Here is a 27020-nt window from a genome sequence, read left to right as displayed (position 1 = left end):
ATGGACTAGATGAGGTTGCTTAATCGTTACATATGCATGAAGACTAGAGTGTCCAGGGCTGGGAGATGGCTCTCTCAGTGCAGTGCTTGCGAACTTGAGGAACTGAGTTTGGTCCCCAGGACCCACGGAAAAGCCAGTGTGTACCTGGAATCCTAGCACTGGGGAGGTAGAGGCAGGAGGATACCCTGGGGCTTGATGGACAGTCAGTCTAGCCAAATTACTGAGCTCCAGGCCACTGAGTGAGAATTGCTCAAGAAGAAGGAGAAGGAGGAGGAGGAGAGGAGGAGAAGGAAGAGGAGGAGGAAAAGGAGGAGAAGGAGGAGAAGGAGAAGAAGAGAAGAAGAAGAAGAAGAAGAAGAAGAAGAAGAAGAAGAAGAAGAAGAAGAAGAAGAAGAAGAAGAAGAAGAAGAAGAAGAAAAGAAGAAGAAGAAGAAAGAAGAAGGAGAAGGAAGAAGAAGAGGAGGAGGAGGAGGAGGAGGAAAAGGAGGAGGAGGAGGAGGAGGAGGAGGAAGAAGAAGAAGAAATAAGGGTTAAAATGTTTGAGGATGATATCTAGTGTTGACCCCAGGTTTCTAAATACATGTGCGCGCATGCGCGAGCACACACACACACACACACACACACTAAAGCAGGCTGTATGAGAGGGTATCTTACATAGTGGGGTGCTGGATCAGTAGGTGGGAACAGTATTTGATCCCCAGAATGGCAAAATATACGTAAGCATACAGGATGTGAGGGCAGGCCGTGAACTCAATTTCAAGTCTCCAGTTATAGCCACAAATGCACTTCACCCCTGAGCGGAGCTGATGCCAAGTCCCCACGAACACATGCAAGGGAACCATTTTAGTTCATTTAAAACACGACTGCATTCTGTGATAGCACATGCCTTGAATTCCAAGCAGGTGGATCCCTGTGAGTACTGGGCCAGCCTGGCCTGTGTAGTGAGTTCCAGAGGGCTACACGGTGAAGTCCTGTCTCAAAACAAAACAAAACAAAGCAAAACAAAACAAACCCTCTTGTACATTTTCAGAATTCAGCATTCAGCAGCTCCCTGTGCTGTCCATTTTGTGCACCGCTTCTCTTTAGCCAGTGGTTATTTCTTCCCCTCTTAGAATGTCACCCACTACCAATAGCAGCTGAATAAATGAATTGGGACTGGGATGATCCTTAGACTGTGATAGCTCTCGGTCCCGTTTTTGCTACAGGGTGTGGTCTGCAAGAGCACCCAGAGGGTGCTTCCTCCTCCTGTCTCTACTCCACCCAGGCCATATCAGGGAGTGACAAACCTATTTCCCCCTCAGAATCAGCCAGAGCACAGGCAGCCCAGGGGGAACTCCCTCTTCTGCTATTGCTCTAGTGGCCTGGTGAGAAGGGCTTGGTGCCTTTCCTGGTAAGAAGAACCCGTCACCCTTGGGAAAGTTAGGTCTACAGGACGTGAGAGATTGGGCGTGGGGGTGGATGTTTTTCAAAGAGCATCACAGTGGGAGCTGAAGAGGTGGCTCAGCAGTTAGGGGCACCTGCTGCTCCTCCAGGGGACCCGAGTTTAGTTCCCAGTACCCACACTGGGTGACTCACAACCATTATTACTCCAGTTCCAAGGGGTCAATGACTTCTGACTTCAGGACACTGGCCCACATGTGGCACCCCACCTAACACACACACACACACACACACACACTAATAACTGGGGGAGGAGGAAGTGACAGTGATAGCCTAAGTTGGTAGCTCAGGCAGTTAAGTATGCAAGTATGAAGACCCAAACTTTATGTGAAGGAATCCAAGTGAAGAGGCTACATGCGATGTTAACATCGTGCTAATCCCATTTCTGGGAAAGGAGATAGGCGCATCCCTAGGGCTTACCAGCTTGCCTAGCTTGATCAGGGAACCTCAGATTCAAATGAGGGACCTTGTCCCAGAAAACAGGGCAGTGAAGAGCATGTTACTGTGGCACACACATTTAATCCCGGCACATGGGAGGCAGAGGCAAGTAGAGCTCTGTGAGTTTCAGGGCGGCCTGGTCTACACAGCAAGCTCCAGGACAGCCTGGACTATGTAGAGATACCCTGTCTCCCCCTCTCCCCACACCCCCCGCCACCAAGAGCAGATAAACTAAAAACCAAGGTGGTTAATAATAAAAAAGAAATCAAGGGGCTGAAGAGCTGACTCAGTGGTTAAGAGCACGAGCTGCTCTTGCAGCAGACCTGTGTTTGATTCCCCAGTACCCACGTGGTGGTTTACAAACATCTATCTCGGGGGATCTTAAGCCTTCCTCTGTTTTCTGAGGGCCCCAGGCATGCAAGTGGTATACACAGACATATGTGCAGTCAAAACACCCATACACATAGAATAAAATAAACACATCTTAAAAAATTTTGAAGCCGGGTGGTGGTGGCGGCGCACGCCTGTAATCCCACTCAGCACTCTGGGAGGCAGAGGCAGGTGGATTTCTGAATTTGAGGCCAGCCTGGTCTACAGAGTGAGTTTCAGGACAGCCAGGGCTATACAGAGAAACCCTGTCTCGAAAAAACAACAACAACAACAAAAAACCAACCCAAAAATCCAAACAAAACAAAACTTTGAAAAAAAAACAGTGGATGGCCCCTGAATCCTACACACACACACACACACACACACACACACACACACACACACACACACACACACACACACAGAATAGTAATGGTGAAAGCTTCCCAAACCTGTTCAATTTATGTCTTGGCTGGAAAGATGTGACATTTCATGCCAGCCACTGGATCACATATTCCCATCAGCAAGAGAGGGTCCAGCCTCCCAGGTGTCGTCTCCTGGATACCACTAGATCAGTTTCCAGGGACCATTTCATAGTCATTATTTGGCCAGCTGCTCCCGGTGCACAGGGAATATGATAGCAGCCCTTGCCTGGCCAACTGTCTTTCTTCTTTGCTTGTGTGCATGTATGTGTGTGTGCACAGGCATTCTTGTGTGTGTGTGTGTGTGTGTGTGTGTGTGTGTGTTCACCTGGATATAGACGTCAACTTCAGGAGTTGTCCGTCAGGTGCCAGGCACCTTGCTTTTTAAGGTAGAGTCTTTCACTGTCCCAGTGATTATTGAAGAAGCTGGGCTACTTGACAGCGAGCCCCAGGGATCCATCCCCTTGTCTCTGTGATGCAGGCCTGGGATTACAAACTTGTGTCACCACACCTGGCTGGGGGGGGGGCATTGAATTTAGGTCCCCATGCTGTACAAGTGTCTTACTGACTGAGCTATCTCTCCCGTCCATGTCTCCATTCACCCAGACGCATGGTTTGTGGTTAGAGACACAGTCCCAGCTGGACCTATCAGGGGTCCCAGCAATGAACATAGTAGCCACCAGAGTCTCAGTCAGTACCTGAGAGACCCTCGGCAAGGTCAGGCCTGCATCTCAGTCACTACCTGAGAGAGACCTCGGCAAGGTCAGGCCTGTCGACGCTCCCTCGTAGGAGTGAGTAGAGACAGTAATTTGTTCCTCGACTAAGATTCCAACCACTCCGACCGCCCAGCTCCACTTCAAGCTCTATGTAATCCTCCTGCCTCAGCTCTATGTTATCTTGGAAGGGGCTACAGTCTATAGGGTGAAAGGTTAACAGCAGGTACAGCCCATCTATGCAGCTATGGGGAATTGTCATCTGTTAGGGAGCAGAGGAAGCCTTGGGTGAGTGAGGTCCGGAGTAAACAGGTTCTGTTTATGTGTCCACGGCAAGGACCCCATAGCCCCAGGCTCAGACAGATGACAGAGCCGTCCTCGGGGGACCAAGTGTGAATGTTGACAGCGTGTGCAGAAGATGTTCACCATTGTCTTCTCCCCACTGAGGTTTATGACCTGAAGACCGCTCCCCTCCAGAGACTGTCCCATCTAAGGCCAGCTAACCCTGCCTCCTTGACCCAACTGTAGGCCAAAAACACTACTCCTTGCCTATCTGAGCACAATAACCCTGCCTCCCCAGCTCTCTCTAGTAAACACACTAACCATCAGCAGAGCTGAAGTTTCTCCAGCAGAGATCCCAGACCGCCTGATCCCAGACTTCTGTGTGTCTGGCTTTGATCTATTCTGTCGATGCCCTACTAAGGATCAGACCCTTGAGCCATGTTGGACACAGATTAACTCTACCATTTATATAATTAAATTATTTAAACTTATTTATTTATTTATTGATTGATTGATTGATTGAGATGGAGTCTCCCTATGTAGTCCAGAAATGTGCTATGAAGACCAGGCTGGTCAAGAACTCACAGAGATCTGCTTACCTCCACTTCCTGAGGGCTGGGTTTAAAGTCATGCACCATTACACCCAGACCAGATTGTTTATTTTTGAGACAAGGTATTTTCTGTATAGCTCAGGCTGGCCTGAAGCTTCCCGTGGATCTTTAACTAGCCTTGAACTCTGGCTGGTTCTGCCTCAGCTTCCTGGATGGTTCAACCAGCACCACACCTAACTAGAAACAAGATTCGTAAGAAAAGATGGAGGAATGACATCAACTTTATCATTGTTATAACTTACTACCTGTAGACAGTTTCCGATGTGCGGTACATTCAAGGAACCACAGAGGCTGTGGGCCCACCTGGGTCCCAAGACAGGCTGAGACACTCAATGGTTACAGAGCAAAATGTAGGGAGAGGAGGAGAAAGAGCAAACAGAAACTTGGGAGGAAGGAAAAGGGAGGGAGAGATAGATGGGGGTGAGAAGGAAAAAGAGAAGGAGAAAGAGGAAAGAAAGAAGGAAGGGAGGAAAGAAAGGGAAGGAAGGAAGAAAGAAAGAAAGAAAGAAAGAAAGAAAGAAAGAAAGAAAGAAAGAAAGAAAGAAAGAAAGAAAGGAAGGAAGGAAGGAAGGAAGGAAGGAAGGAAGGAAGGAAGGAAGAAAGAAAGGAAGAAAGAAAGATGGAGGGGGTTGGAGAGATGGCTCAGTGGTTAAGAGCACTGTCTGCTCTTCCAGAGGTCCTGAGTTCAAATCTCAGCAACCACATGGTGGCTCACAACCATCCGTAATGAGATCTGACGCCCTCTTCTGGTGTGTCTGGAGACAGCTACAGTGTACTTGTATATAACAAATAAATAAATCTTAAAAAAAAAAAAAGAAAGAAGGAAGGAAGAGAACAAGAGAAGGGGAGAGAGGGTAAAGAGGAGAGCAAGAGAGAAGAGGAGAGGGAAAAGAAGAGAGAAGAGAGGCAGATTCGTAGGTAACTCCTGGGCCTCCCCTTACTTCCATGGTCAGCAGAGTCCTTATCAGCACGTGCGTTGTACAGAAACTGAAGTCCAGATAACGAGCTATGGAAAATCCTGGCTGGGAATAGCTCGGATTCCCAACAGCCAGAATGCAGAGACTCCTACAGACACAGGCTGTGTGGAGTACAGCCAAATCAGCTCCAGACCAAAGGTGACTCGGCCTCCACTGACAAAGCAGAAAAGGAAGCTCTGAGAGGAACCACGCACAGCTGGAGCTGGCACTCGGTTGAGTTCTTGTCTAGCACGCAGGGTCGCTTGGTGATTTTCATCACCGCGTACAACAGATGCTGCGGTGCATGTCGGTAATCCCAGCATTCCAGAAGCGGAGGTGAGAGGGTCAGTCGCTCAAAGTTATGCTCAAAGATACCTGTGACCTTGTCTAAGAGCGGGGTTGGGGGGCGTGGGGTGGGAGAACGGCTGAAATCTAAGGTCTACAAATGAAACATTGTCTAAAATAAAAGTAGAATAGATAGGATTCAAAACACATTAGACACAAGAAAATGTTATGAAATCCTAATAGAAACTATCTACAAAACAAAATATCCTGGGAGTGTTGACTAGGTATGGCAGTGCTGGCTGGTAATATCAAGTTAGGAAGTAGAGGCAGGAGGATCTGAAGTTCAAGGTCATCTTCAGCTACAGAGGGAATTTGAGGCCAGCCTGAGCTACAGGAAATCCCATTTGAAAAAACTAAAAGAAAGAAAAGGAGAAGACAACAATTGTCATTGTGGATCTAGAGAAGCAGGGAGCCTTGTGTATTCTCAGATATAGAATTATTAGACAGGACTCCGCTCCTCTCTTTAACTATTGTGTCCAGAAGAACTGACAACAGCCACTCTAATAAATATATGAATGCGATTGCTCATATCAATACTATTCTCAATAGGCAAAAGATAAAAACAACCTAAAGTCCGTCCGCAGATGACAGGATGCGGCAAGTGTCACATACATATATGTCAACCACAAACAGTTCTGTACACCTGTGAATCACACACACACACACACACACACCACATACACATAAATTCAAATTTTTTAAGTTAAAGAGGAGTGGGTTGAAAATTGCATCTAACTGAACATGGACAGCACATTTATTCTTTTCTGTTTCTTTAGAGATAAGATCTTTCTATATAAACTAGTCTGGCCAGAATGCAGAGACTCACCTGCCTCTGCCTCCCAAATGCTGGGATTAAAGATACGCCACTCTTTAAAAACCAACCAACCAAACAACAACAACAAAAACAACAACAACCCATTAATTTTATTTGCTGATTTAAAAAACAAAACAAAACAGGGTATGAGGAGTTCTAACATGAACTATATATACCAAATAGGAAATTTAAAGAGCTTTTATGTGTATGGGTGTTTTGTCTGTATGTCTTAACCTGTATGTATGCCTGGTACCTATGGAGGCCAAGAGAGAGTGTTGGATCAATTGAGCCTGAGTTATAGACAGTCGTGGGTGCTGGGACCTGAACTATGTCCTCTGGAAGAACAGCATTAACACCTAAGCCAACTCTCCAGCTTCAGATTCCCTGGAGCCGGAGTTGGAGGCAGTTGTGAACCACCTGACGTAAGTGCTGGGAACGAGACTCAGGTCCTCTGCAAGAGCAGGGAGTGCTCTTAACTACTGAGTCAATTCTCCAGCTCCCAGTACTCCCGGTATCCTCCTCTAAACTGCACAGTGTAAGGACAATTACTTTTATCACAAGTTTCATTGTATGAGGGTTTTTGTTTGTTTGTTTGTTTGTTTTCTTTCTTTTCTGAGACAGGGTCTCTCTGTGTATCCCTGGCTGTCCTGGAACTCTGTAGACCAGGTTAGCTTCAAACCCAGAATCTGCCAGCCTCTGCCTCCGTAGTGCCGAGGATTAAAGGCGTGCGCCACCACCCAGGCACATGAGGTTTTGTATAAGACCTAGACATGGTCTGCAGCACAGAGGAGGATGCATGGAGGACATGTGCCAATGTTCCCTGGTTTATGAGAGACCCTTGAGCTCTGATGCTTCCTGACTGGGTGGTGCCCTTTGCTATGTTTTTGAGACAGCGTCTGGCGTTTTATCCCTGGCTAGATTGCAATTCCCTCTGGAGACCAGACTGGCCTTGAGCTTTTGGCAATCCTCCTGCCTCTGCCTTCTAAGTGCTAGGCTCATAGGCCTGTGCCACCACTTCAGCTTGGGATCAGTTCTCTTCAGAGACCGAGGGACCACTCGTGTTATATGTTACAGGTGAATAAGCCTGGAAAACAAGTCATGTGAGAGCGGCTCAGCTGATAGAGTGCTTGCCTGGTCTGCACAAGCGAGTGTGATAGTAAAGACCTACAAGCTGAGGACTTGGAAGTGGAGGCAGGAGGATGGAGAGTTCAAGGCCAGGCTGTGGCAGCGAATGAGATCCTGTCTCCAGATGAACAAGCAAATAGCAGAGCAAGTCGTTTGCTGTCTATATGATTTGCACTGCACATTTTAAAAATTCTTATTTATTGGAGCTGGAGAGATGGCTCAGCAGTTAAGAACATTGAGGGCTCTTCCAGGGGACCTGGGTTTGAGTCTCAGTAGCCACAGGACCACTCACAACTGTCTATCATGCTGGCTCCTCCTCTGGCCCCGGCCACACAGGGGTCACACAGGGTCACACAGCCTGTCCACACAGGGGTCACAGAGATACATGCAGGCAAAACATCTGGGCACACAAAAACAAATAAGTATTTTTTAATGTTCATCGCAAACCAGGCAGTGGTGATGCACACCTGTAATCCCAGCACTCTGGAAGGCAGAGGCTGGTGGATTTCTGAGTTTGGGACCAGCCTGGTCTACAGAGTGAGCTCCAGGACAGCCGGAGCTATACAGAGAAACCCTGTCTCGGAAAAAAAAAATCAAAACAAAAAAACAACAAAAAAAACCTCATGTTCATTGCTTATTACATACATGTGCATGCATGGATTCATGCATTGTGTGTGTGTGCCTGTACATGAGTGTTCATGTGTGTGTGTGTGTGTGTGTGTGTATGTGTGTAGGTCAGAAGACAACTTTTCTATTTCAACTTGGGCGCCAGGGACTACACTCAGGTCTTCAGGCTCTGAGCAGCTGAGTCGTTGCAGCTCCATTTTTTTTTTTTTTTGAGACAATGCCTTGAATTCTCTTGACTTTCCTCTCCTTCCCTCTTCTCTTCCTTTCTCTCTCCTCTCCCTTCCTTCTGCTTTCTTCTTTCTCCTTTTATTTTTTCTGAGAAAGAAAGAGTCTGGATTGGTTTTCCAACTTTGCCTGTAGCTGAAGATGACTTTGAACTCTTGACCTTCCTGCCTCTACTTCAGGAGAGGCTATGGTCACAAGTGTGAACCTCCACACCTGGATTCTCACCTCTGTAACTGTTGATCTTCTCCTCCTCCCCCTCCTCCCCCTCCTCCCCTTCCTCCCCCTCCTCCTTCCTCCCCTCCTCCCCATCCTCCCCATCCTCCCCCTCCTCCCCTTCCCTTTCCCCTTCTTCTTTTCTCCTTCCACAGATAGACAACACACTTTTCTTTCCCAAATAAGATGGGATTTATTCCTGGAGGCAGAAAGTATCTAAACTGTGGATACTTGAGAGGCCTCACTAAGGCTCTGGCAGCCGAATGGGCCCAAGCTGCTCAATCGTGATCCCAGCCGTCAGGAGGTAGATCCTGGGGAACTGAACTCAGGCCCTCAGGCTGGCAAGGCAAGTGATTTACCCACAGAGCCATGTCCCCATCTCTCTGCTTTTCTGTGTGGTTGTTTTAAGACAGGGTCTTTCTATCTTAGCTCTGGTGTCCTTGAACTCACTATGTATAGAACAGGCTGGTCTTGAACTCACTGAGATCCGCCTGCCTCTGCCTCCCAAGTGCTGGGATTAAATTTATCACCCACCATGCCCGGCTGCTCTGCTACTTTTTGAAAGTCTGTCAATTCTTGGTTCTAATACTCTGGAGACCTGAATGACATTACAGCAGGCTTCCTCCAAAGCTCCGAGTCTCCTTCTCACTGGGGTGGGGTGAGCTACTGACTCCAGAACGGGTGTGGTCAGAGAACTCATACCTGCATGCAGTGCACTGGTTTGAGTTAGGCCTTTGTTCTTTAAACTAAAGCGTTATTTTGCTGCACAAATCAAGCGGAACACTGGTCCGCCTGAGCGTACAATTCCTGCCAATACACTAAGCAAAAGCCAAGACGTCGGCTTGGTGTTAGATCGATTTCTGCAAACCCTTTATCACACTTACTTAGGTCTTGCTTTTCTGTGACCCCTGATTAGGGATGGTATTCAAAATATTTAGCAGCTGGCTTCTCCATGGCCACCATCCTAATGTGAACACTTTCTCGCTTTAGCACAAAGTCACATTCATCATCTATCACTATGTTGGCTGTAACTCTTTTTTTTTCCTCTTCAAGACAAGGTTACTCTGTATATCTCTGGGCAGTCCTGGAATTCACTCTGTAGACTAGAGTGGCCTTGAACTCACAAAGATCTATATGCCTCTGTCACCATTGCCCAGTAGGGAATAGGTCTTTAGTTGTTACTAAGGTTGAGGGTTGAGGTCTGATCGCCAGTGTGTGTGTGTGTGTGTGTGTGTGTGTGTGTCTGTGTGTGTGTTAGACTCATATAGACCAGGCTGGCTTCAAACTCACTGTGTAGTGGAAGATGGCATTGAGTTCTTGATTTTTCCTGAGGCTGAGGGTTGAGGTCTGATCGCCAGTGTGTGTGTGTGTGTGTGTGTGTGTGTGTGTGTTAGTGTGTTAGACTCATATAGACCAGGCTGGCTTCAAACTCACTGTGTAGTGAAAGATGGCATTGAGTTCTTTCCTGCCTCTATCTCCCAGTGCTGGGATGACAGACTTGTGTCTCCATGCCAATTAGTGATGGAGCCCAGGGCTTCTTCGAGCATGCTAATCAAGCACTCTGGCACCTGAGCTATACCCCCAGCCAGCCCTTACCAATGGGCATGAGCTTTCCAGTGTTGTAGTGACACAGCAGGATGGACCCTGAAGGTATATCAACTTGCTGAATATCAACCTGCTCTCGACAAAGCCCCAGCCATGGAAGGCTCTGTAGGTTTTGTTCATAGCACCTTCCTCCTGCTGGGTCTAACCACCATTTCTATACTTTCCCAGAGTCGTATCAGTGATTTTATACAAGAGTCTGCAGATTGCCCAAGGAATAAAGGCACTTGCCAACAAGATTGAGGACCCGAGTTCTAGCTCCCGGATCCACAGTTGTGGTCAGAGGGATCTGACTCCTACGTGTTGTCCTCTGACCTCTATACAACTGTTATGATGTGTGTGTGCGTGCTTGCGTGCTTGCGTGCATGTGTGTGTGTGTGCACACACACACCACACAGACAAATATACAAATAAACAATTTAAAGATATTTGGTGTGGGTTAACCATCATCCTTCCTGTCGCTGGCTTGAGTAACTTCCTCCTTTTCCTCCAACAAAGAGCGTAATAAATTAGTCTTGCACCATCGCTAAAATTTTCTGTGTCCTAAATAAGAACGTGCTGTTAGAGGGTGCGGGTGGGGAGTGGCAGCTGCAAGCAGGTCACCGGTGACGGATTAATTCCTTTGTCCTTCAATCTTAATGTTTATTTACCTGAGAGGTGCCAGGAGCTATCGAGTTCTTCAGCAGCAGCTGGGCAAAGAAACTCACAAGATCGTGCCAAAGAGTCCACAAAGGGTGAGAATCAGAGAACCAGAATCAACTAGCACTGAGTGCAGAGAGAGAGAGAGAGAGAGAGAGAGAGAGAGAGAGAGAGAGAGAGAAGAAAGAGTTGGAATGGCGTCATGGGGCCCTGGTAGTTGTCTCAGCTGGTAAGGTACTTTGGTATGAGGAGGACCTGAGTTTGAATCCCCAGAACCCACAGAAAGCTTGGCCCAGAACTTCTGTGGGGAAATGAAAGTTGGAGACATGAAGATACCCAGAAGGTCATGGGCCAGGTAGCTTAGCCTATAGAGTAGAAAAATCAGCGGAAGGGGTCATGTCCCGAAGAAGGTGGGAGGCAGGAGATTGTCATTCATATGTAAACACACACACACCCCCTTTTTTGTTGTTGAAAAGTAGGAGCTGGCAAGATAGCTCAGAGGTTAGGAGCACCTGCTGCTCTTTCTCATTGGACCTGAGTTTAGTCCCTAGCACCTATGTCAGGGGCTTGACAACTGCCTATAACTCCTGACAGGTGACAGGTTGGATGGGGAGGGAGCTGATGACCTCTTCTGGCCTCCAAGGACAAACACACATGTGTACGCACACTCGGGTGAGCATTAAACCTCCCTGGAAACGTTTACCATAATTTCATTTATTCTCGCCTGCATATTGCATGCACACTACCCGCGCTTTCCTGGTATGTCCAAATGCTGAGACTTGTGTGGTGGCGGCTCACCATGCCTGCTTGGTAACCATAAGTGCAGCAGACCAGGGTATGCCCGCCCCTCAAGATAGCACTGCAGATTTTCTGTCTTTAATAACCAAGACCCTTTCATTTGAAGCACAGAGTTGTGAATTTGTAAGCTTAACGAATGCTGGCATTTGACAACTGACAGGGTCCTGATTTACAATGAATGTATTTGAGGGGACACAAAGACTGTCCACTCTGTTTGTTAGCACAGACAAAGCAACTATGAGCCCGGTGTAGCGGCAAGGTAGCATATGCCGGCACTTAGGAGGTTGGAGCAAGGAAATCGGCATCTGCGTTCATCCTTGGCTTCATAGAAAGTTCTAGAAACATCCAGCAATGCCTGGCTTGTGTAGTACCAGGAACTGAAACAAGTTAGTCAAATCCTCTACCAACTGAGCTACAGTCTTACTACAAATTTGTTCATTTTGTCAAGCAATGTATTTTTATTAATGGGGGTGGGTAAGAGTGCTGTGACACATGCGTGGAGGTCAGAGGTCAACTTGTATGAGTCAGTGTTCTCCCTGCACCTTGTAGGAGGTGCTGGTGATTGTACTCAGGTGCTCAGGCTTAGCAGACAGCACCTTCACCCACTGAGCTAGCTCACCTCCTCACAGCACCCACTGAGCTAGCTCACCTCCTCACAGCACCCACTGAGCTAGCTCAACACCTCACATCACCCTTAATGCAAATCACTCACCTCTGAAAATGATTGTCCAATCCAGTCTTTTTTCTTTAGTTGGTTTGGTGTTTTTTGTTGTTGTTGTTGTTGTTTGTTTTGTTTTGTTTGTTTGTTTTTTGAGACAGGGTTTCTCTGTGTAGCCCTGGATGTCCTGGAACTCACTCTGTAGATCAGGCTGGCCTTGAACTCAGAAATCTGCCTGCCTCTGCCTCCTGAGTGCTGGGATTAAAGGCATGCACTACCACCATTGGGTTTAAAAGGTACTTTTTATCATGTTTATTTGTGTGTGTGGTGTGTGTGTGTGTTTGTTTGCATGTGAATGCATGTGCCATTGTGTACAAGTGCATTTCAGAGGACAACTGTCAGGAGTCAGTTCTCTCTTCCTACCGTGTGGATTCCAGGAATCAAACCCAGATCACCAGATTTGGCAGGAAGCTCTTTTAGCCACTGAGCCATTGTGCTAGCTGCTGTTTGAAAGATATTCTAACAGACTCATAAGGAAGCTGCAGAACTGGCTCCGTGGGAAAAGTGCCTGCCAAACTGGCCCTAGATAGATTTGGCCTCCATGTGCTCATGTGAATGCATGCACACACAGGTGCACATGCGTGAGCATAAACTCACATGCTCACAGCACGCACGCACATACACACACACAAAACACACACACAAATCGAAGAGTCAGGGAGATGGCTCAGTCAGTGTAGGTCTGCTGCCCGTGGAGCGAGCCAGAGCCCACAGAAATGCTGGAAATGCCAGGTGGAAGGGGCAGCTGCCAGCAATCGCAGGGTTAGGATGGCAGAGACAGGATCTCCAGGGCAAGCTGGCTAGCTAGGCTGGCTGTGTGGGTGAACTCTGCTGAGACCCTGTCTCAAAGAGCAAGCCGGAACAGGCTGGAGGACAGAGGACAGAAACTGCCAAAGCCAACCTCAGGCTTCCAGACAGACAAGCAAGCAAGCAAGCAAGGAAGCAAGAGCACATGCATGTGCACATGTGTGCACACACACACACACAGACACACACACACAGACACACACAGAGACACACACACACAGACACACACACACACAGAGAGACACACACACAGAGACACACACACACACAGACACACACACACAGACACACACACACAGACACACACACACAGATACACGCCACATCACATATGCAAATCAAGATAAATTTCCCAAAGCAAAAACCTAAAAGAATGACAAGGAGTGTAAGATGGAGGGGAAGGGGAGCACGCCTTTAATCCAGCATTTGGGGTAGAGGAAGGCAGGCAGCACACACACACACACACACACACACACACATATTTAAATTTTAAACGGTGGTTCTCAACTTGGTTGTGCTGTGTTGTTTAGTTCTTTTGCTCTAACAAAATGTTTGAACAGCTTAAAAGAGGAAAGATTAATCGCGATTTGTGGCTTCAGAGGGTTCAGTACGTGTCAGTCTTTCTTACATTCTTGGCAGAACCTCCAAAACAGCTGGAACACATGACTAAGAGTGCTTTTCACTTAAAAAAAAAAATATTATGGGCGCTGGAGAGATGGGTGCTGTTCTGTGGGACTGTGAAAGGCAGTCTGTGTTCTGGTTGAGCAAGGCTTAACCTCCGGAGACCCCGTGGGCCACGCTCCCAGACACTAGGCTTCTGACGTGAGGCCCTCAACTCCATAATCCTGGGACCATCAGTCATATAGGGCAACGCCCCAAGCCCCTGGTATTCTGTCTGGACTCCACCCCCATAGTCACCTGGCAACAGCTAGGTTTGCTCCTCCCCACGGTTACCTGGCAACAGCCAGGTTGGCCCAGCCCACTATAATAGGGGCTGTTTTTCCCCTCCCCCTTTTCTCACTCTTTTACTCTCTTACTCTCTTGTTCTCTCTTTTGCCCCCTTTGCTCTCCCTCTCTCCCCCTTCCCCTCCCCTCTCCCCGTGCCCATGGCTGGCCTCTACTTCTCTACAATAAATGCTAAAACCATGGACTGCCTCTTCTCGTCCGGACCCGCCATGCTGCCACAATGGGGCAGGTCTTCTCCTAAAGAGCCTCCTGTCTAATCTCTGGCTTAGGGCCTCCCAGCGTTCCCAGCCACGGCCGCCACCAACCCAAGCTGTCTGCCAACCAAGCCAAGGATACTCGTTCCCGTCCCCATCCCGGGGTAACCAGCTAGAGCCCTTCTCTCTGCCCCTTTTCCCTTCGGCCGGGCCCGGGGCCATATCCGGGCCCCTGGGAGCCCCCACCCGGTTCTCAGCTCTTCTGAGACATCCAGCAGCGTCCAAGCCTGCGTGCAAACCTGTCGCCCTCGAGCTCCACCGAGTGACCTCAAGGACTGCCCTTTCCCACCCCGGAGCAGGGCTTCTGCGGCCTCTCAGGCTGTCACGCGCCTGCCTGGCGGTTCTGTGGGGATGCACGCAGTCCAACTACCTACATCCTCAGTAGCCCGAGCTCTGGGCAGACTGCAGGCCATCATCCCCCAAACCCACGCTGTTCCAGAGGACCGGAGTTCAGTTCCCAGAACCCACGTATGGTGACTCACAGCTATCTGTAATTCCAGCTCTAGAGGATCCAACACCTCTGTGCGTACCTCACATGCACACACTCACATTCTGACACACCTATACATATGAAAATAGAATTTTCAAAGAATATGACATGTATACGTCTCTCTGTGGGTAGCCTTGTGCACGCGCACGCATGCGTAGCTTTGTGCACGCGCACGCAGGCGTCAGGTCTCCTGGAGTTGAGTTTGCTGGCCGTTGTGGACTGCAGGATGCAGGTGCCGAGAACTGAACTAACTACCTTGTAGCGGAACAGTATGGGCTCTTACCCCATCTGGGCTAGCAATCTCTCCAGCCCCTGTTTCCCAGAGCAAGCGGAGAAGAAAGAGGCCATGGAGAAGAGATTCCCCAAGGACTTATTCCGGCAAACTCCCCAATGAAGGGCTGGGAGTGTGGCTCAGTGGTAGAGCCCTTGCCTGTCCAAAAAAACCTGGGTTCAATTCCCAGGACACACACACACACACACACATACACACATGCTCAACCACACCCTCCCACATACACACAATGAAGAAAAAGAAGAAGAAAGGAAGAAAGAAAGAAGGAAGGAAAGAAAGAGATTACATAACAATTTCAAGACTACTAAAGCTACATGACATTAACTAATCAACAACAAACACATCTAAGAAACTGAACACAGTTTGTCCCACACAGCTCTTTCCCTCCCGCATATGTGCATATGTGATTTTCATTGTAGCTGCAGGAGACTGGTCTTTGACATTACCCATCCTCCTTTGCTCCCTGTCGCTGCACATTAGCATGTTCACAAGCCTTCACATCCATGACAACAGTTAAAATGATCTCCATCGGGGCTGGAGAGATGGCTCAGCGGGTAAGAGCACTGACTGCTCTTCCAAAGGTCATGAGTTCAAATCCCAGCATCCACATGGTGGCTCACAACCATCCATAAAGAGATCTGTGTACTTACATATAATAAATAAATAAGTATTTAAAAAAAATGATCTCCATCAAGTGCCCGTTTCTAACCCCTCCATCTTCATGTAACTCTTAAAGCGTAAAGCCCAGTCCCTAGTCCTGGCAGATGTGGTTTGACTGCAGAGATAAAGGAGACAATTGGGTTCTGTCTTGGCAGTATGATAACCCTGGTTGGTGTGTGCACAGTGTCCCAGGAGGGCAAGGGAGTTGAAGAGAGACAGTCTAGTTGGTTGAGAGAAAATTCCACATTAATGCTAACTTCCCTCTCTGAGGGCTTAGGTTCTGTGGGGAAACCATTGATTTCAGCTTCCTGTCTAGATTTATATCAAGGTTCTTCTAAAATTATTATTAAGATTTATGCATGTGAATACACTGTCGCTGTCTTCAGACACACCAGAAGAGGGCATCAGATCTCATTACGGAGGGTTGGGAGCCACCATGTGGTTGCTGGGAATTGAACTCAGGACCTCTGGAAGACCAGACGATGGTCTTTGTTTGTTTGTTTGTTTTGTTTTGTTTTTCGAGAGAGGGTTTCTCTGTGTAGCCCTGGCTGTCCTGGAACTCACTTTGTAGACCAGGCTGGCCTTGAACTCAGAAATCCACCTGCCTCTGCCTCCCAAGTGCTGAGATCAAAGGCGTGCGCCACCATAACACAGGCAGAAAACACTCCGCAGTATTTTTTCTCTTCCTTGTAGCATGTGGGTGGTAGGGATTGAACTCAGGTAGTTTGACTCGGCAACAAGGACTTTGTCCTCCAAACACTCCTGCCTGCCCTGCCCTGGTGGCAAGAAATCTTTTCAGGAAACTACATGAGCAAGCAGGTTAGCATTGGAGGGTGTTTCAGGCCATCTGAGCAATGCCAAGGACACATGAGGGACTGATGGGATAGCGGCAGCCCTGAATCAAGGTCCAGGCGCGAGAGGGCAGAGCAGAAGAGCCGTAGGGATCGAGCCAGTGACTTTGAAATATTTCCAAAATGCAGTGAAGAATGAATCAAAAATACATACTGACCAAAGGTATTGCACATGCATGTGAAACTATCAACAGACACCTGGGGATGGCCCAGCAGCGAGGGTGTTTGCCACCCAACCTGCTGACCTGAGTTTGGGTCCTAGGATCAAGGTGGTGGAAGGAGAGACTCCCACAGTTGTTTTTTGACCTCCACGTAGGTGCCATGGTTGGCTTCCACTGGTGCAGTACAGACACACTAAATATATAGAAAGTATTAAAGCATAAGACTTGTTAAACAATAAAAATAGGGACTAAAAAGTTGGCTCATTGGTTAAAAATACTTGTTGCTCTTGGCAGAGGACTAGCGTTCCTTTCTTAGCACCCAAATGGTGACTCACAGTTGTGTGTAACACCAGTTCAACAGGATCCAACACCTTCTTCTGGCCTCCACGGATACCGGGCACACATGGGGTAAAACAAAATAAACAGAAATATACGTAGAAAAAGACACTAATGCACATAAAATAAATAATTTTTTGAAAAAGCAAATATTTACTTACTTTTTTTTTATTGGTGATACTGTGGATCAAATCCTGGACCTCGTGTATGCAAAGGAAGCTTTCTGCTAAGGAGAAACACCCCCAGCCCCTCCCTGGGGGATTCTAGGCAGGGGCTCTACCACTGAGCCACGCCCCAGCCCCTCACTGGGGGATTCTAGGCAGGGGCTCTACCACTGAGCCACGCCCCAGCCCCTCACTGGGGGATTCTAGGCAGGGGCTCTACCACTGAGCCACGCCCCAGCCCCTCACTGGGGGATTCTAGGCAGGGGCTCTACCACTGAGCCACGCCCCCAGCCCCTCCCTGGGGGATTCTAGGCAGGGGCTCTACCACTGAGCCACGCCCCAGCCCCTCACTGGGGGATTCTAGGCAGGGGCTCTACCACTGAGCCACGCCCCAGCCCCTCACTGGGGGATTCTAGGCAGGGGCTCTACCACTGAGCCACACATCTTTCATTTTTAGTGTTTTGTTTCAGCCTCTAACTTTCCAGGCAGGCCTGCAAAGTAAGATATATATATATATATATATATATATATATATATATATATATATATATATATAACACCAAGAATTTACTTTGGGTTTTAAACATGAGCAAAATAGATTTATGATTCAAAATCCAAAAATTGTTGAGGCTATATTATGGAAGATTTTTCTCCTTACTCCAATTTCAATTTACAGATGGTTGCTTTCTTAGGTTTTACCTCCTACTCCTTACTCTGAGGAAAGATAAGTCCTAAGTTTTTTCATGAATGAGCATAAGCAAAAGCACAGCTTTTAGCCCAGCAACTCTTGTGGTTCATTTTTTTAAAAAACTGTTAATTTATCTTGGAAATTATTCTGTGTCAGTCCTTGGGAGTTTATTCTCTTTCACAGTTGTAGACGGTCTAGACGTTATTTACATTTTGTATATATAATAATAGTACATCTGGGGCACTAATTTAAAGATCCCTATCTTTTTGTTGCTGTTACTGTTTTCGAGACAGGGTTTCCCTGTGTAACCCTGGCTGGCCTGGAACTCCCTCTGTAGACCAGGCTGGCCTGGAACTCACAGAGATCAGCCTGCCTCTGCCTCCTGGGTTCTGGGATTAAAGCTGTGCAGCACCACTGCCAGGCTGAGATCTCTATCTCACTGTTGTTTACTTGAGATCAAGTTTTATCTCAAACTCCATATATAGGTAAGGATGACGTCAGAGCTTCAGATCCTTCTGCCTCTACTTCCTCAAGTGCTCAGCCACCTGACTGGTGATCTCTTTTTGTCTGTTTTACATCTATCTATCTATCATCTATCTCTCTCTATCTCTCTATCTCTCTTCCAGAGGTCCTGAGTTCAAATCCCAGAACCCAAGGCCACCAGGCACCCACTGACACACATGTAGACAAAACACTTATACACATAGGTAAGTAAATACATAGATAGATAGATAGATAGATAGACATAGAGAGATAGAGAGATAGAGAAATAGATCAATGACTCCTCTTAACTACTGAGCCATCTCTCCAGCCCCATTTAACTTTTGTTTACATGCATGTGGGTGTCAGAGACCAGAAGAGGGTATCAGATTCCCTTAAGCTGTCATCACAGCGAGCTGTGAGCTACCTGATATGGGTACTGGAAATCAAACTCTGGTCCTCTGCAAGAGCAGTAAGTACTCTTAATCAGTGAGTCATCTCTCCAGTCCCTAGATCTCTAACATTAAAATGATTTTTTATAATCCCCATAAAGATAGTTGTGTTGACAAAAAACAGTAACAAAACCACAATTGCAATGCTGTGAATTTGCACTTCCATGAATCTGTTATTTACGTATATTTAAACTCTCTCTCTGTATATAGGAAGCATATAATTTATCTATTCCATAATTGATGCCTGGTATCCTCCGAGGCCCAAATATCTGCCAACACTAACTGTTCCTAACCCCCATCAAAAGGAGGTGGTACCTGAGCTGTTGCTGTTGCTGGAGAAATTGGAGGTGGGAATTTCCAAAGGTTGGCTTTATCTTGCCAATCTTTGCTATAATGGTAAGCATGATTCAGCCATTGTACTCATTACATCTCTCTTCACGTTGAGAAAATACCTGGCAAAAGCAACTTAAGGAAGAAAGGCTTGGTTTGCCTCACAGTTTGATACATCAGGGCGGCAGGACCGTGAGACAGCCGGTCACACAGTCAGGAAGCAGAGAGATCAGCGGATGTTGGCACTTAACTCACTCTCTCCTTTTTATTCCACCCAGGACCCCAGCCTAGGGAATAGCACCGCTCCTTTGGAGGGAGTCTTCCCATCTCTGTTATCCTAATCAAGAACCCCCCACGCAGATGTCCTAGGGGATTCTAAATCCTGTAGAGTTGGCAATCGACATTGACCACCACAGCCATGCTGGGCTGATTATACTTTGAGAATGTGTAAACTGAAGTTTCATCCAGTCCTCTTAAGTCCAACATCAGAAACCAAGGAAAATACAGTGTCGGACAGAGTGGAAGGTTCAGTCGATAAAGCGCTAGCCACGCACGCGTGTGGACCTGAGTTTGATGCCCAGCATTCATGTATAAAGCCTAGCGTGGCAATATGTGCCTGGAAGGCCGACACTGAGGAAGTGAAGACAGATCTGAGGTCTGCTGGCTCCTAGCCTAGCTGAACTGGTGTGGTCCAAGTTCACTGAGGGACTCTGTCTCACAAAATGAGGTAGAGCCGGGCTGGTGGTGGCACATGCCTTTAATCTCGGCACTCAGGAGGCAGAGGCAGGCAGATCTCTGAGGTAAAGGCTAGCCTGGTCTATCTAGTGGGTTCCAAGTCAGCAAGGGCTATATAGTGAAAGCCTATCTCAAAGAGAAAAAACCCAAAATAATAAAAATAAGGTGGAATGTAGCTGAAAGATACCTGGCAATCACCTCTAATCTACACATAAATGTGTGTGCACGTGTTTGCAGACACACACACACACACCTGTAATAGCACCAGAGCCAGCACGAGTTCTTATATTTAAGTAATTCTAAGAAATCTACTGGGCATTCCTTAGGGTACTGGGCCAGATATCAGAGCATGGCCTTCTGGGGGCTTAAGTAAAATAGGAAGGAGGTATGTCGGCTCAGTGTGATGTCATGCTAATGGCATGGTAATCTTCAGTGTGTTCTCAAAGCATCCATATACCTCCATCCAAAAGCTACAGGGATTTTTCTGGTTTTTGTTTTGTTTTGTTTTGCTTTGCTTTGCTTTGCTTTGTTTTTGAGATAGGGTCTCGCTTAAATTAAGTCCAGGCTGGTCTTGAGAACTTCCTACATAATCAAGGATAATCTGGAATTCCTGGTTCTCCTACCTCCTCAAGTGCTGGGATCATAGGCATAAACGACCACACCCAGTTTATAGGACGCTAGGAAAGGAACCCAAAGTCTCTTGCATGCAAGGCAGGCACACCACTGGCTATATCCCCAACCCATAAGCTAGAGTTTAATTCACCAGTTCTCAAATTCATCTTAGAATTAGAGATTCAGTTCTGACAAACAGTGTGCAATCGCAGTGACGGTTAGTGTGCATGCTCAGAGGTTAGGTAATAAAGGAAGTGGTTCTGGGCTCTGAGGAGCCCCTCGTTCTTGCCGTGCCTGCCGAGTGTCTCGGTTTCTTTTCTCAGTTTCTTTTCTCACTATGATAGGGCACTCTAATAAAAGCACCTCAGGGGGAACCTGGGCTCATAGTTTGAGGTACAGTCCATTGTCATTGGGAGCTAAGGCAGCAGGAGCTTGAAGCAGCCGGTCCCAGTACAGTCCCAGTCAGGAAGAAGGAAGCAAGGATTTCTGTGCTCCTCTCAATGTCGCCAATAAAAATTATTGCTTCAGCCGGGTGGTGGTGGTGGTGGCGCACGCCTGTGATCCCAGCACTCTGGGAGGCAGAGGCAGGTGGATTTCTGAGTTTGAGGCCAGCCTGGTCTACAGAGTGAGTTCCAGGACAGCCAGGGCTACACAGAGAAACCCTGTCTCAAAAAACAAAAACAAAAACAAACAAACAAACAAAAACTTGCTTCATTACAGCTTTTTACTTAGTTTGCTTTGTATGTAGAGAGTGCGCAGGTGAAGGTCAGGGGACACGTTTAGGAGTCTACTCTGTCTTTTATTTTATTTTATTTTTTTAGGATTTATTTATTTATTATATTTAAGTACACTGCGGCTACCTTCAGACACCCCAGAAAAGGGCATCAGATCTCATTATGGATGGTTGTGAGCCACCATGTGGTTACTGGGATTTGAACTCACAACCTGTCTCTTCTCCCACAACTAAGCTGGCTGGCAACTCTCAACTCTTCTGATGGCTACCTCTGGCCTTTGTTCCTGTGAACAACAAGGCGCCTCACCTCGACTAACCCCAAGGCGGTTTTACCTGACTCCCAACACAGACTCGCCAGTCTGAAGGCAGGCGACCCACTGAGACCTGGAGCCAAAGAAAATTCACAGCCCCGCCTTTGATGTGACCGACTTCTGGGAGGGGTGGTCGATTCCCCAATGACTATATAACATGCCTTAAAAATATTAAAGTCAGTCTTGACCGGAATTACCGCCTTGACTCAAATCTCTTTCGCCTTAACCTCAAAATTCTCTTTCAGGCAACCCAGTTCACATGTAGCCGCAGGCGGTCTACAACAACCATCAGAAGAGCAGTGGGCACTCTTAACTGCTGAGCCATCTCTCTAGCCCATGTCTCTTATTTTTGTTTTTCTCAAGACAGGGTTTCTCTGGGCAGCCCTGGCTGACCTGTGACTTGCTCTGTAGACCAGGCTGGCCTCCAGCTCACAGAGATCTCTGCCTCCCAAGTGATAGAATTGAAGACGTGCATGTGGAATCAAAGACAGGTCTTCCAACTCGGCAATAAGCATCTTAGCCGTTAAGCCAGTGGTCCTCGGGGTCGCATAGGAGATATTCTACATATTAGGTAGTTATATTACTATTCATAAAATTAGCAAAATTACAGTTATGAAGTTGCAACAAAATAAGTTTTTGGTTGGGGGAGGGTCACCACAGCAATGAGGATCGCAGCGTTAGGAAGGTTGAGAACCACTCCCCAGTTTCACCTTTTTATACAGTCCAAGATTCCTGCCCAAGGAGTGGTACTACCCACAAAGGGAGGCCTTTTCTAGCTCAATTAACTGAATGGAGATAATCCTTATAGACGTGCCCAGAGGCTAAACTAGATAACTCCTCACCCGGGTGAAGACGATTGTCTCTGTGTGTCTCTGTGGTGGCTGTAGATCTGGTAAACTTCACACTACCCTTAAGAGAACTCGGCGATTCTTCTTCTTCATCATCATCGTCAGCAGCAGCAGCAGCAGCCTCAGCAGCAGCAGCTATGAGATCTGGAGGAGACTGAGGGATCCAGAATGAGTTGGAGGGGGAAGCGGCGGGTAGATACAGTCTAAATACATCATTTTTATGTCTGAAATTACTGAAGAATATATAAATAAAATAAATAGGATGGGGGCGGGGCTGGAGAGCTGGCTCAGCAGTAGTTAGGAGCACTTGCTGCTCTTGCAGAAGACCTGGGTTTGGATCCAGGTGGCTCCGCACGACTCCAGTTTGAGGGATCTGATGCTCTCTCTTGACCTCCCTGGGCACTGCACACACATGGCACACTTGAACTTTGGCGTGTACACACACACACACACACACACACATGCGCACGCACACACAGGGATGGGGATAGGTGGGTACTTCTACCACACTCTTGGATCAGCCATTCTGGGGAAAATCAGCTGCCACATCATTGGGACTTTTCAGACAGCCTGGCGAGAGGACCACCCAAGGGGAAGAGAGGCAGGCTGCCAACATCCAGTCCCAACCTGTCTGCCAGGTGAGCTAGTGAGTCACCGCTGAACAGCCAACACCAGTCAAGCTCACAGGTGACTTCAGCCTTCTCGCCTCAGGACTTCCATCTGAGGCCCCAGACGCCGTGGAGCTGAGCCAAGTCAATCCCATCATGCCCCGCGCTGCCAGCCCACAGAACCATGAGCCGGTAAAGGAGAGCTGTCATTTTAAAGCACTAAGCTTCAAAGTAATTTGTAGCGCAGCAAAGATAACAGAAACAATGAGAGCGGATGTACACTCAGCGCTGAAGGCACACAGAATAGGTACTTAGCTTAATTTGGAGAATCTGGCAGGCTTTCTGTACAGTGTGTGTGTGTGTGTGTGTGTGTGTTGCTAGGGACTTTTGTATGCCTAGGCAATGAATCTTCTGCTTAGTCATACCCACGCCTGCAGAGCCCCTCACTGAGGGATTCTAGAGTCTAGAAAATGGAGACTTGGGGGGAGGGGCGGTACAGCATAGCAATACAGAACCCACCAGCAAGGGGCTAGGGGGTGTGACTCTGTGCTTAAACCTCAGCCTGGAATCTACCAGTGAGGGGTTTGGAAATGTAAGTCCTTGGTAACACACTTGCCTAGAATCTCCGAGTGAGGGGCTGGGGGTGTGGCTCAGTGGTAGAGCCCCTGCCTAGAATCTCCCAGGGAGGGGCTGGGGGCGTGGCTCAGTGGTAGAGCCCCTGCCTAGAATCCCCCAGGCAGGGGTTGGGGGCGTGGCTCAGTGGTAGAGCCCCTGCCTAGAATCCCCCAGGGAGGGGCTGGGGGCGTGGCTCAGTAGTAGAGCCCCTGCCTAGAATCCCCCAGGGAGGGGCTGGGGGCGTGGCTCAGTGGTAGAGCCCCTGCCTAGAATCCCCCAGGGAGGGGCTGGGGGCGTGGCTCAGTGGTAGAGCCCCTGCCTAGAATCCCCCAGGGAGGGGCTAGGGCGTGGCTTAGTGGTGGAGCCCCTGCCTAACATGCACAAAGCCATGAGTTCCATCGTCAACATGGAAGGGTATGAGAAACAGCCTCCTACCGAGAACGAGGTGAGAAACAAGGTGATTAAGTTCCTTCCAATGGTCATGGATGGCCTTCTGGAGAGGTTAAACGAAGCTGGCTCCAGTCCAGAGAACACAAGGCAGCTAAGGCCAAGGGGGATTAACAAGGTGAGTGACCTTCAGAAGTCCTCTCCCTGACCTCACTCGCTTTAAATTCTAGGAGTCAGGATTCCCACATCTTCTTCCTCCACGCTGCATCCATGATTGATGGCGTCCTTTCTGGAAGAAGTACCTACTGCAAGGATATTGATATATAAATAGAGAACTGAAGGTCAAATCAGCTTTTGGATGATTTTTTTTCCCCCAAAATCATACAAGAACCAAAACAACAAAGACAAACTGTGACCTTGGAGGAAGCAGGAGCAAAACCAGAAGAAACTCTCTTAAAAAGTAATATTGTTGCTTGCTGGATTAGATAAGAATAGATTCGTGCTCCCTGAAGGCAGAATCAAGAGCTTCGGAAAAGAAGCACCAGAAGACAGAAAGGGCTCTCCCGGAAGAGTCCAGGGGCCGAGCTACGGCTCGGAGGGTAAGGATGCTGCACAAGCTTGGACCGATTCGGCATCTCCAGCATCCATGTAAAAAGCCAGGCGAATGTCTGAGAGAACCTGCAGCTGCCTCCCCGTGGCGTCTGACAGTCAGCTGAGCCGCAGGCTTTGTGAGAGCCCTTCCTGGCTCAAGGGCTAGGAAACAAAGATGAGAAGACAGTCTCTTACGTGGTAGAGCAGAGCTGGGCGTGGTGGTGCACAATTTTAAATCCAGCACTCATGAGGCAGCGGCAAGGGGATCTCCGTGAGTTCAAGGCCACCCTGGGCTACATAGAGAGTTCAAGGACAGCCACGGCGGGCGGAGTATTGAGACTTGTCTTTTCTTTTTTCCTTTTCTTTCCTTCTTTCTTTCATTTTTCTTTCTTTTCTTTCTTTTTTTTTTGTTTTTTTTGGGGTTTTTTTGTTTTTTGTTTTTTTTTTTTTTGATTTGGTTTTTCAAGACAGGGTTTCTCTGTGTAGCCCTGGCTATTCTGGAACTCACTCTGTAGACCAGGCTGGCCTCGAACTCAGAAATCCATCTGCCTCTGCCTCCCAAGTGCTGGGATTACAGGCGTGTGCCACCGCCACCCGGTGTCATTTTTCTTTTAAGTTTTAATTCACTAGAAAGACACAGGAGCACCCAAGTTTGAGACCACATCGGCTATATAATGAGCCCCAAATTGTCCCCAGTTATAAAATGAGAATGTCTCAAAAATAAATAATAAACGAATGAATAAGTAGAAAAGCTTTGTGTTGCACACCTGTAACCCAAAAATGTAGGAGTTGAGAACAAGGGGAAGGAGTTCAAAGTCATGCTTGACTCTATAATGAATTCTGGGCTAGCCTAGACTACACGAGACTGTATAAAACCATCAAAAAGAAAGAAGGTAAAGAAAAACAGGAAGTGGGGTTCCAGGGAAATGCTCAGCGGGTAGAACTTGTCTAGGCTGTAAGAGTCTGTGGGTTCAATCCCCACCAATGCACAAACCAGGCTTAGTGATGTTCTTCTGTAATTCTTGTTCTAGGAAGGAGGAGGCAGGAGAATAAGAAACGAAAGGTTATTCCTGACCATATAGCAATTTCAAGACAAGTCTGAGCTACATGTGACCCAGTTTCAAAACTAAATACAACAAAACCTTCATTAGGATAAAACTATACAGTGAGAAAATTATCAGAGACATAACTGTAGAAGACAGGCAACCTGGAATAGCCAATGTTTCTGGATGAAGAGGCCACACACACAAATGCACACATGCACACACACCCCACAATGGGGCATAATGAAACCATATAACAATGACTCATCTTGAAACATGAGACATGCGTGCCATGACACCCGTGTGCCCAGTGACACACACAAGGCCCCCAACATGCAAGTAGATAAATAAATAAATGTAATACATGTAAAGCTTTATTATTTATTTATTTATTTATTGGATTTGGTTTTTTCGAGACAGGGTTTCTCTGTGTAGCCCTGACTGTCCTGGAGCTCACTCTGTAGACCAGGCTGGCCTCGAAGTCAGAAATCCACCTGCCTCTGCCTCCCAGAGTGCTGGGATTACAGGCGTGCACCACCACCACCCGGCTATTATTTATTTTTAATTATGCATGTGTGGGTAAGTATGTGTATGTCTGTATGTGCATATGTATATGTATGCATGTCTGAATATGTACATGTGAGTGTGCCAGATCCTCCTCTAGTAGACTTATAGATGCCATGTGGGTGCTGGAACTTGAAACTGGGTCCTCTGCAAAGGCATGTGCTCTTAACCACTAAGCCATCTCTCCAGAAAAGGAAAGGAAAGAAAAAAAGACTGCTTCTCCAGAGAACCCATGTTCAATTCCCAGCACCTACCTGGTGGCTTAGATCATCAGTAACTCCAGTTCCAGGGGATATGATACCATCTTGTGGCCTCTGCGGGTCCCAAGGCATGTATGGTGCACATACATACATGCAGGCAAAATAGCCCTATATATAAAATGATTTTTTTTAAGTGGAGGGGCCTGAGATGATAGTTTGGTCAGAAAAGTGTGGACAAAGTTTTTGTGCTGGCCCTGGCCTTTAATCTCAGCACCCAGGAGGCAGAGGCCAGTGGGTCTCTACCAGGTCAAGGACAGTCTGGTCTACACAGTAAATTCCAGGCCAGCCAAGGATACAAAATGAGACCCTTTCAGCCCAATCTCAAAGAGAGAAGAAGGAAGACAGACAGACAGACAGACAGACAGACAGGGTTTGTCATGCAAGCATAAGGACCAGAGTTCTATCCCCAGAGCTCATGGAAAAAACCTGAGTTTAGCTGGGCAGT

At 47.5% G+C, this 27020-nt stretch overlaps 1 long non-coding RNA gene across 1 annotated transcript; it reads left to right on the top strand.

Annotated features, from left to right (window-relative positions):
* Positions 1 to 10763: 10763 nt before the first annotated feature.
* Positions 10764 to 21841, top strand: LOC127672922 (uncharacterized). The gene is made up of 3 exons (XR_007975042.1): positions 10764 to 10916; positions 11416 to 11493; positions 21584 to 21841. It is a non-coding gene; the product is annotated as an uncharacterized LOC127672922 (long non-coding RNA).
* The last annotated feature ends 5179 nt before the right edge of the window (positions 21842 to 27020 follow it).

This window comes from Apodemus sylvaticus, chromosome 22 (assembly GCF_947179515.1).
Source record: "Apodemus sylvaticus chromosome 22, mApoSyl1.1, whole genome shotgun sequence".
Classification (NCBI taxonomy): domain Eukaryota; kingdom Metazoa; phylum Chordata; class Mammalia; order Rodentia; family Muridae; genus Apodemus; species Apodemus sylvaticus.
This window is presented reverse-complemented; position numbering and strand designations above follow the sequence as displayed.